This window comes from Carcharodon carcharias, chromosome 7 (genome assembly GCF_017639515.1).
Source record: "Carcharodon carcharias isolate sCarCar2 chromosome 7, sCarCar2.pri, whole genome shotgun sequence".
Classification (NCBI taxonomy): Eukaryota; Metazoa; Chordata; class Chondrichthyes; order Lamniformes; family Lamnidae; genus Carcharodon; species Carcharodon carcharias.
The window spans coordinates 158,545,688-158,559,649 of NC_054473.1; the positions used below are offsets into that span (position 1 = coordinate 158,545,688).

A 13,962-nucleotide genomic window follows, 5' to 3' on the forward strand; every position below is an offset into this window, starting at 1 on the left:
ATTCATAAGGTGAAAATGCTTTGCCTGGTGTCTGGTTAGATCAATGGGTTGCTGTTGCCTTAATGGAAATTAGTTTGGGAATTAGTTAAAAGTTATGATGGTAGTAATTTGTAGCCATGTACCTGTGTAAATTAATAAAATATTTCATTTAGTTTAATGTGAAGCCTTGAGAACTAATGGCCTGATTCCTGAATTTAGAGTCGCATCTCAAACATAACACTTAAAATTAAAGGTTATGACAGTTGTTTAAAATTTCCTCTGGGATTTTTAAATAATTCAGCTGTACCAACTGCATCAATCATAACAAACTGTAACTAGTAGAGTGCCACAGGGATCACAACTATGGCCTCAACTATTTACAATGTATATTAATGACTTGGATGAAGGGACCGACTGTATTGTAGCCAAATTTGCTGACAATACCAAGAGGGAAAGGAAAGCATATTGAGGAGGATGCAAAAAGCCTGCAAGAGGATATAGCTAACTAAGTGGACAAAATTATTGACATGGTAGCAAGTGGGCTCAAATTTAAGATAATCAAATGAAAGCGTTGTAGGTATGATTAGAGAATAAAGGTTTCTCATGGAATGAAATACTCTTCCACAAAAGGTTGAAGCAAAATCCAGGTGTACTTTTAAAAATGGAACACAAAGCAAAACAAATACAGATCCTGGAACATAAAACAACAGAAAATGCTGGTAAACTGTGTGTTAGTAAGCATCTGTGGAGAGAACAGACGAGCGGACTCTTCTTATGTGAATGATCTCTGACAAGGGGACCTTTTGAGTTTCCAGAATTTTCTAATTTCCCTTTTTATGAAGAGAATTTGAAAGTTAGGTAATGCCCATTCTCATGACAGATGCTGTAAGTTGTCATTTTTGATTTGGTCAAAGCAGTTCCAGTGAAAGTGCCTGAACACGGAAAGTCCACTTAACTTGCTGCTGCCTGACTGGCTCAGTGCTTCCAAAGTTTTCTATCTTTGTTTCAGAATTCCAACATCTACGGCATTTTGCTTGAAAGGATTTGTGTGATAGAATAAGGCAGCTCGTGAAAGAAAATTCCAGAAGTGGCACTATTAGGCATAATAATTTTGGGGAGGGTGGGAAGGTTCAAAGGGGATCGCAAAATGTAAGTCAGTCTTCATGAATTGTCTCCTCTCCTCAGATAATTGGATATCCTGGACTGAGCTGGCAAAATAGTTATTTAAAGCGCTTTGTGTATTTAAAGTAACTAATATGCAGCTCTCAGCTTAGTGCCAGAATATCCTGTGCTGCAAACCAGGAACGGAATTGAAATAAATTTCAAGAGCTTTCTTCATTTAAAAATTGTAGAAGGAAATAAATTGCATTTATAAGGAGCCTTTCATGATCTCTGTGCCAAATTGTGTTATGACCAATATTTGAAGCGCTGTTATTGTGACGTTGGAAATGTGGCCAGCAAATTGCACGCAGCAAAATCCCATCAATAGCAATAAGTAGATAATTTATATATGGCGTTTAATATATTAACAATAGATTAGCTTTATTGGCACACTTTGCATTGGAAACAGATGTGTAAAGTTAATGTAATGCAATGCTTGCTAATTTTATTTTTATTTCCTTTATCACCTGGTGTGAAGGACAGACTAGCCAAATAACTTTCTAGTGGGTTTGCTCCTACTAAATTTACCTTGAGCTCTTGGTTTAAATATTAAGATAAAATCACATATGTATTTGCGGAAAGCTATTTTTATGCTAAGACTATAAAGATGAAGTTTGAATGATATTACAACCTGGTCCCATGAGTGTTCAGCCTGAGTAGTAATGGAGAACTTCCTTCCACGTTCATTAGGGGCAAAGCTAATATTTGCTGTATATGCTCATGTAAAAGTCTTATTTTAGAGCAAATTTCTACACAAGGGTTGCCTTTTCAAGGAGCTGAAATCCATATGTGTTGGAGGAACAACTGTTATCTTAAAAAACATGAAAAATATTTACCAATTACTGGTAAACTACGCTATGCTTTCAGTGGGCTAAGCAGTGGTAGCCTTAGCATTGGTTTCTTCTTTGGTACGTGAAGGGCAAAACCACACTGAATCAACATATTGCACTTTTAAATCTACAAATAAAGATTTATCTCACACTTCAATTTAGGTTAATTGTAATGCCATCCTCTCTTGTTGTCTTGCTGCCTAACTGTTTATGGCAGTTCATAAGCTGTTTGCAAAGTTGCCAGGTCAGAGACTGTTCCTGCCAACTCCGCCCCCTAGATTTATCAAAACAAAAGCCATATGCAAATTTATACAATTTTATTCAGTTCTTATCATGGTACAGAAAGGAATTCTACTTAGCACTGAATGTGTACTAAGATCAATAAAAATTACCCCCTCCCCTTCACCAAATAACTGGTCCCAACCTGATTCTTGAATTGCATCATCATATGGATCATCAATACCATCACCATCAGCAACGATGCCGTCTTCGGCTATGTCATTCCACAAATAAACATTTTCTGTCCTGTCAAGTGCATTGGATATCCAATGTTTCTTAATGACTTGATAAGTCTCCTGTTGTGATTTCACCCCAGGCCTCAACGGCTCATTCACACAGGTTGCTAATGTTGGAGCCCATATGCTGCCTCTCTTAGTGAATGTCTTCTCTCCTCCAGTCATCCAGTCATTCCACTTTCTTTCTCTTGGTGTTCTTGAAGGGCTTCTTTAGAGAGACATAGTGGTTGAACTAGGCTGGTTAGCCCACCAGGAATCACTGCAATGTCACTGTTTTACAAACAACTTCAGCATCGTTGACAAGGTGTGACCTGAACATCTCCCAGATGAGAAGACTTTTTATTTATGTAATCCTCCTGGCAGGAAACTCCGAACTTTCCTCAGCCACATTTTAAAGCCACTTTCATCCATCCATCCTTTACTGTGAAAGTGGATGACTACTTCTTTTGGGAATTACTGTTTTGGGATGGGTTTTCTCTTGAATATCACCATTGGCTTAAGCTTTGTTCTTTCCAACGTACACAACAGCAAAGCAGTGCACCTACTCTTCGTGACTGGTCGTCTTCACCATCATGATTTTCTTTCCAACATTGCTCGCTGTTTAACTGGCTGGCATATCAAAATTCATGGGAGTTGCATTCATGTTCCCAATACAGCCCAACGCATATCCACTTTTAAAAAATTCGTTCATGGGCTGGGCCAGCATTTATTACCCATCCCTAATTGCCCTTGAGAACTGAATGGCTTGCTAGGCCAGTTCAGAGGGCATTTATGAGTCAACCACATTGCTATGAGTCTGGAGTCACATGTAGGCCAGACCAGGTAAGGCAGATTTCCTTCCCTGAAGGACATTAGTGAACCAGATGGTTCACTATTTTTATTACAATTTTTATTACAATCAACAATAGTTTCATGGTCATTAGACTTTTAATTCCAGATTTTTTATTGAATTCAAATTTCGCCATCTGCTGTGGTGGGATTCAAACCCAGGTCCCCAGAGCATTATCCTGGGTCTCTGGGTTAATAGTCCGGCGATGTTCAAGTTTTGGCAGGTTCTGTGAAATCTTCATCTTCTGTTACAGTACAGCATCCAGGGCTGGCTTTGAAGTCTGCAAAGCCAAATAATTTTGCTTGTTTTAAGGCAAAGATGCTGATTGATTTGCAAGAAACTGAGAGTCCATTCTGGTGATGTTCATTATGTATTTTTAAACTTAACTTTCTTACTGTGGCTACCTGTTCAGTTTTCCTCTGTTTTCACGCTTATTCTTAGGCTTGATGCCATATTGTTAGAAAATTTATCATAGCGTTGGCTGGCTTTGAGGGCGGGATTGGCAGAAATCCCGTTTCCAACCAGGCAACACTGGTAGTGCCTGTCATGTTGCTGTTGTCCCGTCTCTGAATGGATTCGTAACTGATGGTATTTCTCATCTCGTTCTTTTATAAGACCTAACGTGGAACATGGTACCAGAGGATATTGTGATTAAAGTGTAGCTAATCTAATAGTTTTGGTAATATGACTATAACATCAGGAAATTATAATTACCGGTAGTAACCTGTATTTACATTATTTTAATGTCACGTTGTACACCAAAAAACATGAAAAAAAAACACGTTTTCCTGTCCCTCAAAAACTAGGGTCGACTTATACTTGGAAAATTAAGGATTTTTTGGCCAAAGATCAGGGGTCAACTTTTACAAAAGATCGACTATTATTCGAGTATGTGTGGTAAGTGACCTGTCACAGAACAGCTACAAACTTCCAATATTATGGTTCATTGTCTATATAGGTAAAAGCAAAATATTAAGAAATCTTCATTGATGTATGCTTTTAATCCTTCTTCATTCCCTCTCACAGTACAACTCTATTAGTTTGATTAAAACTGTTGCATGTTTGCAGCTTTTATTGGATGTTTCCAGCTTTTATTACATTAACAGCTTTTGAATAATAAGGAACATGCGTGGGTGTGACCAAACTTTATTGATGTGGGCAATATCATTTATTGTACATGCAAGTTTTAACTCAATAGGAAGTCAATTTTTCAACTTATATTAATTTGTTTTGAGAATGTGTTGCAGAATCAGAAAATTGCATTCCTAACTGACATCATGGCTGTATTGAGAACTTGTTAGGTATAATGATTACAAATTTCCATATGACCACAGTGATCTGATATCTTATGTTCTTTCTCCATGATCGGTTTCACTGTGCTGTCTTAATAGTAATGCCCAGTTGAAACCCATTGAAAGAGAACTGGTTAAGAAAACATAAGAACAAGTTTTAGATGCAGTTTTCAAAGTTGACATAATGTAACACTGAGGGAGTGCTGTGTTGTCTGAGCTACTGTTTCAGATGGCATGTTAAATTGAGGTCGTGCCTAGGTGTTTAGGTCAATTTGCAAGATCTCTTGCCATAATTTGAAGAAGTGTAAAATGTTCCCCTGGTCAATGTTCACCCCTCAACCACAACCATCAAAAACCAATTGACTGGAGCAGTGCCTTATTTATAATCAAAATGACTTCATGCTTTGCATTTGTGCAGTATTTATTGTTTGCACCTTTTATTACCTTCGTTCAATAACTGAAGTGCAATGAGAAATCTGGGAGAGACATGAAGAATTACCATATAAGTACAATTTTTTTTTCTTAATTTGAAGCTTTTATATTCTTTAGCACCACTAGTTGGCTTAGTGGGTAAAGGTACACTTTGATGTAGCACTAAGCTACACAGAAATTCAATACCAGACAAGTTATATTTGTTTGTCAGCTGAAGTAGCAGTTTGAATACAACAGTTGCTTTTTGCATTTTTGGGGAGAAAAGCTGTCACTCAGTGACCCATGTTACAAATTGCATTCTTGTGAATATTAATTTACAAGAGGGTTGGTCTTGGCAATGATATATTCTGCTCCTATAGCCCACTAATTGACTCGGTTCAGAAATGAAGAATTGACATTTGGAACAGCTATCCGTTATCTGTAATCCATGGAACTGTCTCTGCCAAGACATTTCTTCAGAAAATCTTCAAGCTATCTTCAGAGAAAAGTGACAGTTGAAGGAAAGAAAAATACATGTGTAAATCACCAATGAAATTTATTTTTCATTTCTTCTCACCCCACCCCCTGGAGCAAAAGTATCTGAAGAACCTGTGTAGTTCAAATAAATACATATTTAAAAACCAATGTTACATTATAAACTGATAAACCAGCTCAAATCTGGAGGACCTATGATATAAATAAAACTTTCATTATTCATATCCTGAGTTTAGAATGGGGAGTGAAACAGTGGCTTCAGTTTTCCTAATATTGGAGGAAATTTCTGCTCTTCTAGTACTGGATGTTGGGATAAATATTCTGATAGTTTAGCAACAATGGAGGAATTGAGAGAGGTGGTGGTGAGGCAGAGCTGGGTGCTGTCAGCATATGTGTGAAAATTAACATTCTGCTTTAGAATGCTGTCTCTGAAGGGTATCATGTAGATAAGAAATAGGAGGGGCCAAGGATAGATCCTCGAAGGATATCTGAGTTCACGGTGTGGTAACAGGTAGAGAAGCCATCACAAGTGATACACTGGATGCCATTAGATAGATAGGAATGGAAATAAGTGAGAGCAGTCCCAAAGTTTATCTTTGTCCAGTTGCATCGGATGTCACTTTGGTAAGAGCTGCCTTGGTACTGTAGCTGAGCAGAAACCTGATTGGAGAGATTCAAACATGGAGTTCAGGGAAAGATGGGCATGGATTTGGGAGGTGACAACACATCCCAAGGACTTGGGGAAGAAAGGGAGATTAGAGATGAGGCAATAGTTTGCAAGGATGGTGGAGTCGAGGGTAGGTGTTTTTTTTTGTGAAGAAAGGGGTGATGTCAGCAGACATAAATGAGAGGGGGACAACAGCTGAAGAGAGTGAACTGTTAGCAATATCTCCTGACGTGGGGGCCAGGAGGGGAAGTGGGATTGTCAGCAGTTTAGTGGGAAAAGGGTTGAGGGAGAAGGAGGTGGATCTCATTCACAAGATTAGCTGAGGAGGGCATTAGGAGAGATAGGACAGAAACTCAAAAATGAGAGATCAGGGGCTGGGGGAGTTTTTGGGTAAGTTTGGCCCATTGGGTTCGTGGAAGGGAAGAACACTGCAGAGGCAGCTGATTTGATGGTCTCAATCTTAGTGCATGACATATAATTTCTTTCTTGCAGTCAAAGCTGGATGATCAAAGCACAGCTTTTAAGACCTCAATATATTTAATAACCGCTAAATTTGATTACCATGTTTTCTGTACTAAGTTAATAAAAAAGCTACCTGGCTTGATTATTAAGGGAGCTTCTTGTAAAGGGATTCATTAAAGCTGTATTCATAGATGGCATACCAACAATTCATTTAGGCACTGTTGGTGCTGGAGGAGATAACACACTAAAATTGACTTTTCTTAGCAGCTTTGGTACCAGAAATGTTGGCAATACCAGCAAATCTGAGTTTACTATCTTTGGAGACGGCCATATTTTTTGGCTGCCAATAGACGAGAGTTCCTGTCTGCTCTGTTCAGGACAAAAGCATTGCTGGCTTCTACAAAGGGATATGAAATAACTAGTGTTCAACAATTAACTCGCAAAATAAGTAGCACCCATGTAACATGTAGTTCTGGAACATTACTGGGTTGGGGTTTTGGGAGAGTTAGTATTAATTTGTGGGGTGGGAGTGATCCTGATGTTCTTGGAACACTGGGCATGTCCTGGGATTTGATGGGATTGGGAAGAAATTCCTAGGCTTTGGGAGCATTTGGGCACTACTGGGATAAGGGAGCATTGGGATTAAATCAAATTCTGGGATTCTGTGTTTTGGGGATTTAATGTTATAGTTGCCCGCTTTTCTTTGAGAATAGCAAATGCATAGCCTTATATAGTCGAAGAAATGTATAATAATTTTTATCCCTTGCCATTTTTAATGCTGAGCAAGCATACGATGGTATGAAAAATGCACCACTTCGAGGTTGATATCTAGTACTTAAGCAATACTGGGGAGGGGAAATGTTCTTTCATGCACTCTGGGGGCAACCGTGGTTTTTGTATTGGGGAATGATCCTGAAGTTTGGAGATCCTCGAGGCTGGCAGCTTAGTCTTTGATGTCACTGGGTGGAGAACTATGGAAGCCAGAGATAAGGTTTGCTACATTGAGGATTTTGGCTAGGGTATGTGAGAAGTGAGAGGAAGGCAGGGCATGAGTCTGCATAGATTCACAGGGAGGAGTCATATATGTGTTTATGCTTACATGTGACTTTTGAAAGGATCTTTGTGTACACATTGAATTTATGATTGATTGAATTGCACAAAAAAAATTAATTAACACCTGTGATGGTTGGTAATTTGTTTTTGTTTATATGGAGAAAATGATGAATCAAAGGAAGATATTATGTCCTGATAGCAATTAGGATGTTTTATATTTTCTAATGGTCAACATAACAGGTGATAATCACAAATAATTAGAGTCTGTCCGCTTAAAGTTCAACTTGCTTTTTGAAAAAATGAAAACAATTACAATAAGGAATGATGTTGTCTTTCTCTGAGTCTAATATATTTTAAGTTTGTTGAACACTAAAAAACAAAAACTACTGGTGTTGACTCAATACTTACCCCCATTCCCACATCTGCATACTGCTTAATTTTAGCCCCTTCACTTAAGTAGTGCTATAGAAACACTGGAAATGGCTGAGGATGGCCTAGATTAAAGAGCCTTGGCTCGATTGGCTTGGAGAGCTAGGACTTTTTACTTTACAGAAGCCTGGGCTTGAGTTTAACGTAATGAAGGGATTAGACAATGTCGAAATGGTAGGTTATTTGAGTTAGGTTAGAGAGGAACCATGGATGCAAGTATAAGTTATGTAAACGGACAACAATGTTGCATTTGTTGCTCCCAATGCGGTCTCCTCTACATTTGAGAGACCAGACGCAAACTGGGCGACCGCTTTGCGGTCTGTCCGCAAGAAAGACCCAAACCTCCCTGTCGCTTGCCATTTTAACACTCCACCCTGCTCTCTTGCCCACATGTCTGTCCTTGGCTTGCTGCATTGTTCCAGTGAAGCCCAATTCAAACTGGAGGAACAGTACTTCATCTTCCGACGAGGCACTTTACAGCCTTCCGGGCTGAATATTGAATTCAGCAACTTTAGATCTTAAACTCCCTCCTCCATCCCCACCCCCTTTCCGTTTCTTCCCCCTTCCTTTTGTTTTTTCCAATAATTTATACAGATTTTTCTTTTCCCACCTATTTCCATTATTTTTAAATCTTGTATGCTCTGCTAGTCTTTCCACCCTACCCCCACTAGAGCTGTACCTTGAGTGCCCTGCCATTCATTCTTAATTAGCACATTCGTTTAGATAATATCACCACCTTCAACACCTCTTTGTTCCTTTGTCTGTGACATCTTTTGATTATCTGCTCCTATCACTGCTTGCTTGTCCCTACAACCGCACCCCCCACCCACCCCCCCTCCCCCCAACCACCTTAAACCAGCTTATATTTCACCCCTCTCCTAATATTCACTCAGTTCTGTTTAAGGGTCATGAGGACTCGAAATGTCAACTCTTTTCTTCTTCGCCGATGCTGCCAGACCTGCTGAGTTTTTCCAGGTAATTCTGTTTTTGTTTTGGATTTCCAGCATCCGCAGTTTTTTGTTTTTATTAATGATGACTGCTTCTTTCCAAAGGGCCGTCAATCTCTGGAATAAGCTGCTGGCTCGTTCAGTAACATGTTTGTTGAGTTCCTGAGCATGCCCAACATGTCCACATATAGAAGATAAGTGGATCATTTGGGGTATGCTACTGTGGAACTTGTTTAATTATCCTAGGGGGCAGGAGAGGTTGCCTGGAGTTTTTTCCTAAATTAATTTAAAGCTGCTTTTTCTGAAATTTTTATGTCTCCCAGCAGATTGTTGGGGCAAATTTATGGAAGTTATGGCATGCCAGCGTATGTAGGCTTGATGGTCCAGCTGGTTTTTGCCTATCCCTTTTTTTAGTTTTGTGTCTGTTAGATATATTAAAAAAATCCTAAAGTCCAGAAACCAAATATTAGTACAATTTTGTTTTTTCTATGAGGACATAAAGGATTAAAGATTGATTTGGGGAAAATCTAGTTATCTATGGTAACGTGGATACATAAATATAGGTCCACTTGTGATCGATTGAGGTATTAATGGGGTAAACAGTTAAACAAAAGTACTAATATACTTTGTTAAGACGATGGTATAAGTTTGCTTTGCAAACCAGCAATATGCTAGGAGCTGTCTGATTTATGCTAGATTAGGGCTGAGCAACCATTTTATTGGTGGTAGGCGTTTGGGAAAGGAGAAAGATGGAGGAAGATAAAGTATTTGTTTATGTTTTGCTTAAAAATTCTCAACTTCTGCATGAAATATCAGCCCTTAAAATCGCCAACTAAAAGGTCTTACAAAGATTTTTAATTCTGTTGTTTTCATTGCTGGAAATACTCAGCAGTCAGGCAGCATCTGTGGTGAGAAATAGTGAATGTTTCAGGTCACTGACCTTTTGTCAGAAGTGGAAAAGGCTGGAGATGTTAACAGGTTTTTAACAAATATAGTGTCAGGAGGGGTGGAAAGAACAAAAGGTCTGTGATGGAGTGGAAGGGCTAGAGAGATTAAATTCCAAAACAAAAGTGTAAGGCAAGAGAAAATAATAATGGACAAGAAAAGAAACAAAAGATGAGTCTAAAAGAGATCCAAATGGAAATAGATACTGATCAACAACTGCCATCCAAAAATAAATGAAGCAGAGGTTTGGATCTGAAATCATCAAATGTTGAGTCTGGATGGCTGTAAAGTGTTAAATCAAAAGATGTGGTATTGTTCCTCAGCATCTGCTGAGGTTGAGGAGCACTGAAGGGTTGGGGGCAGGGATTTTGGAGAGGAGAAATGAAAGGTGGCATGATGACAGGAGCAAGGGGTATAGGAGGGTAAGGAGAAAAGTTTTAGAAAAATCAAAACTAGAACAAATTGGAAATAGAAATGATGGGTCAGAGCAGCAGCCAAATATATGGATGAAGGGTAAACTCAAGTTCACAGACCCGGTTACATAGCAACTTTGTAACTGGCTTTTTACCGGAATGAAAAGGAGATGATGGAAGGGAGTCCAGAATTACAGTCGGAGTTCCTATGGTGATATAAAGTGAACATGGGCGATGTAAGCATAGAGCATCAGTGAACTGTTAGCCAAGTTTGGCGAATGAAGTCCAGAAGCTATTTGAAAGTAGAATAATGGAGGATGCACTGTTGGAGGTATTTTTGGGGGAATGAAGATCCAGGAGGTATGTAGAATCGGCTGTAGGGCTGTGAGACACTGGTGAAGTTGGAGGTCATTAAAAGATCTAGAGGTGGCGAACAAGTGTACTATAGTCCAGGAACAGAATGGCTAAAGAACCAGTAAAATAATGCAACAGGCTTGAAAGGTTGAATGGCACTTTTGTTTTTATTCAAGGTTCTCTCAATAAAAATGTTGCTATCCTTCCACCATTCTATAAGTCTTCACTTTTTCCTCCACTTATTCTTTCCACAATTGTGTCCTGTGATTAGGTAATTATGGATATGACCCAGTCACCCATTCTTTCTTCATACCATGCATTGGACTTCAATTTGTGATTAAAACACACTTTGGATCAGGTTAGTTAATATTATAATAAGTGCATAGTCGATACCTGATTACAAAGCTGCATCAGTCTGATTTGCTTTTTTTAAATCACATTTTACATCTCAACCTTAGCATAGGGACTATATTTGTCTGAAGTTGGTAGAAATAACTTTTGTAAAGGTTTACCAACTAAGTAATTTTAAAATTCAAAATCTCTACATGCAGCATGACTGTGGACGAGTTCTGCTTCTCCAAACCTGAAGCTGAGTTTTATTGTTTCATTTTGGATACTTTTTATTTGGTCTCGCTTTTGAGTTCCTTGCCTCCTCCAACCACCCAACATTAGTACTTTTCTTACACTTCTCTGAAATCCTAGTGGAATTGTAAGTACGTGAATCTTTTGTACTGAAGTCCACTTGACTGTGAAAAATATTGAAACGCTGGTGAAAACATTTTGAACTATACAATTTTAGGGAGGAATAATGCTAGTTGTAAACCTGTCACCCAGATTTACAAGTCTGTCTTCAGTAGTGGTGCCTATAGTGATGAATTAAACATAGGAGGAAATGTATCATATAACATGGAAACTTATTGCCATAAATATATACGACTTCTCCTGCAGCATATTGTTACCAATGCACAATTGAGCCTACTAACAATATTGGATGTTTGTTTGTGGGGGATGATGCGAGGTAGGTTTGTTGCCAATTGTCTCAAAGTTACACACATTGTTTAACTTGAGGCAAATTGTTTTAATCTGAAATGTGATGTTACAATTGGAGATATGTAAACTTCCTCCCATATTGCTGTCAATTCTTGTGCTATAATTTAGAATTGTTTGTTGGAAGCAACCTGGGAACATATGGTTACACAACAGACATTGTTTGAAAATTCCTGCCAATTTGACATCAGTAAATTCTGTTGTAGTGATGGCATAAATGTGAAGTGTTACTGAAAGTCCATCCCATTCATGATGTCACTGAACAGAATTTGGAATAACAGAGTATGCTTCTAGGCTGCTTCTAACTAGCAATTTCAGACCCTGAAAATCAATGATAAAGGGTGATCAAATTTTCAGCTAAGTGCATAGGTAACATCATGTAACAATTCATGATTACATGTCAATTACATTGCATGTATTTTACCCTTTTAGAGAAGTAATCTTTTGATTTTTACCAGCAGTTTGGTGATGGTGTTCACAATTTGAAGAGCATTGGCATGAAAAGTACTATTGATTTACAAGGTGGAAATATAGCCATTCCCTTTCATAGTGCAGAGAATGACTTCAATCTATTCTGGCAATTGCTTTATTACTGCAGTAAGCGTATACAAACAGTGAACTGGAAGTCCTGAGTTTTCGGCAAACAAATTGATAGTTCAAAATTAATTTTTAACTACTGTTTTCCACATTGATATGCTGTATTGTTGGATTTTCACCCATTTTGGGTTATGATTCCTGATGAAAGTTGTTTAAACATCAGTGATGTTCTTGAATGTCAGTTATGAATGCAAAGCTATTTTGAACAGCTGTACTGATAAACCATAATCCAGCCGCATTTTGTACAGCTGCATAGAACTATTTGTTTAATTTTGGAATGTTTTGTGTGCATGATTTCCCACTTTTATGTGCTTTTATTCATCATTTGGATAGGATGATAAAAGAAGCAGAGGTAATAAGGAATGTTTTGCGAGGGGTTTTTCAATCTTTTTTTGTTATTTGTAATTGAATGTTGGCCCTATCAACACCTGGTATTTATAATGCAGTTTCTAAACCAGTACTACCCAAGGAACATAGATTTTCATATTAGGATCCATGAGGATTCCTTGAGAGCTCAAATAGGACATCAGCTTCTGTCCAAAGAAGGAACCAGAATAACTGAAAAAATTGCTGCATAAAAGTAATGCTGTTCAATCTTGGAATGCTTTTCAGACTCAGCATCTTTTTTTTTCTTAGATGATGTTTTACACTGGGCTTGGGATTCAGGATACCTTCATTCATCTACTGTCCAACTGGCAGGTGCTCCCTGTTGTGGGAGCTCAGGCTCCACTGACTTGGAGGATATGATCCATGTCAAAGCCGTTGGTGTGCCAAGCACAAGAAAACAAGTACAAAAACAATTGACCTTCCAGAAGTACTGCTGGCTGTAAAATAAACCTTTACAGTCAGCAGCCCTTTAGTGCCCAGCAGTCTAAAAGCTAAACTGCTCCAGTTGTTTCTTGATGAGACCTGCCACACCTCACCGCAACCATGGAGGAAGCTAAGGTGCAGAAGTGGTAAGACAAAATGTGAGAAGAGAGTGGAAAGCAAAAAATTGGAAAAGGCGTGATGAAGGGAAAGCAGATAATGTTTTCTTTATAAAAAAAATCAGTATCTAAGGAAAAACTGAGACATCAAGGAGAGTGTGCGGGAAAGAGTAAGTTATTGTGGGAGATAGAAAATCAAGAAATTGGAAGAAATGATAAGTCTCTACTAGGTCATAAGATTTCTTTTTGTCTGTGGTTAGACTTTGTCCTGTATTTTCTATTTTTTGATTCGTTTGTTTTCTGTTGCAGCATACGTTTTTTTGAAAAGAAGATTTGGAGATCATTAGCTAAAATGGCGGCTGATTTCTCAGGGCTTTGCCAATGCTATTTTTTAACATAGCTGTTTGGAGGTGTGCAAGAGAATCATGGGAATGGCTCTTCCTCAATATTTTCCTTGTAGGCACAAGTCTAGTTCCTGCTTAATGTTTCCCTGTTCCTAATATCTTAAAATTGAAAAGTTGAGGACAAACCCAAGTATGATTATTATTAAATTAAAATTAAATTTAATTATTAATAATTATTATAATACCCCAGAAATCCTCGACTCTTT

At 38.3% G+C, this 13,962-nt stretch overlaps 1 protein-coding gene across 2 annotated transcripts in view; it reads left to right on the forward strand.

Annotated features, from left to right (window-relative positions):
• Positions 1-13,962, forward strand: part of ankrd11 (ankyrin repeat domain 11) — a 199,112-nt gene that overhangs the window by 48,591 nt on the left and 136,559 nt on the right. The window contains exon 3 of one of the 2 annotated variants that reach the window (XM_041190704.1): positions 4,121-4,211. The exons of the other annotated variant lie outside the window; for it this stretch is intronic. The gene's annotated coding sequence lies outside the window, so the exon portion shown is untranslated. The remainder of the gene's footprint in view (positions 1-4,120; positions 4,212-13,962) is intronic. 2 annotated transcript variants of the gene reach the window in all.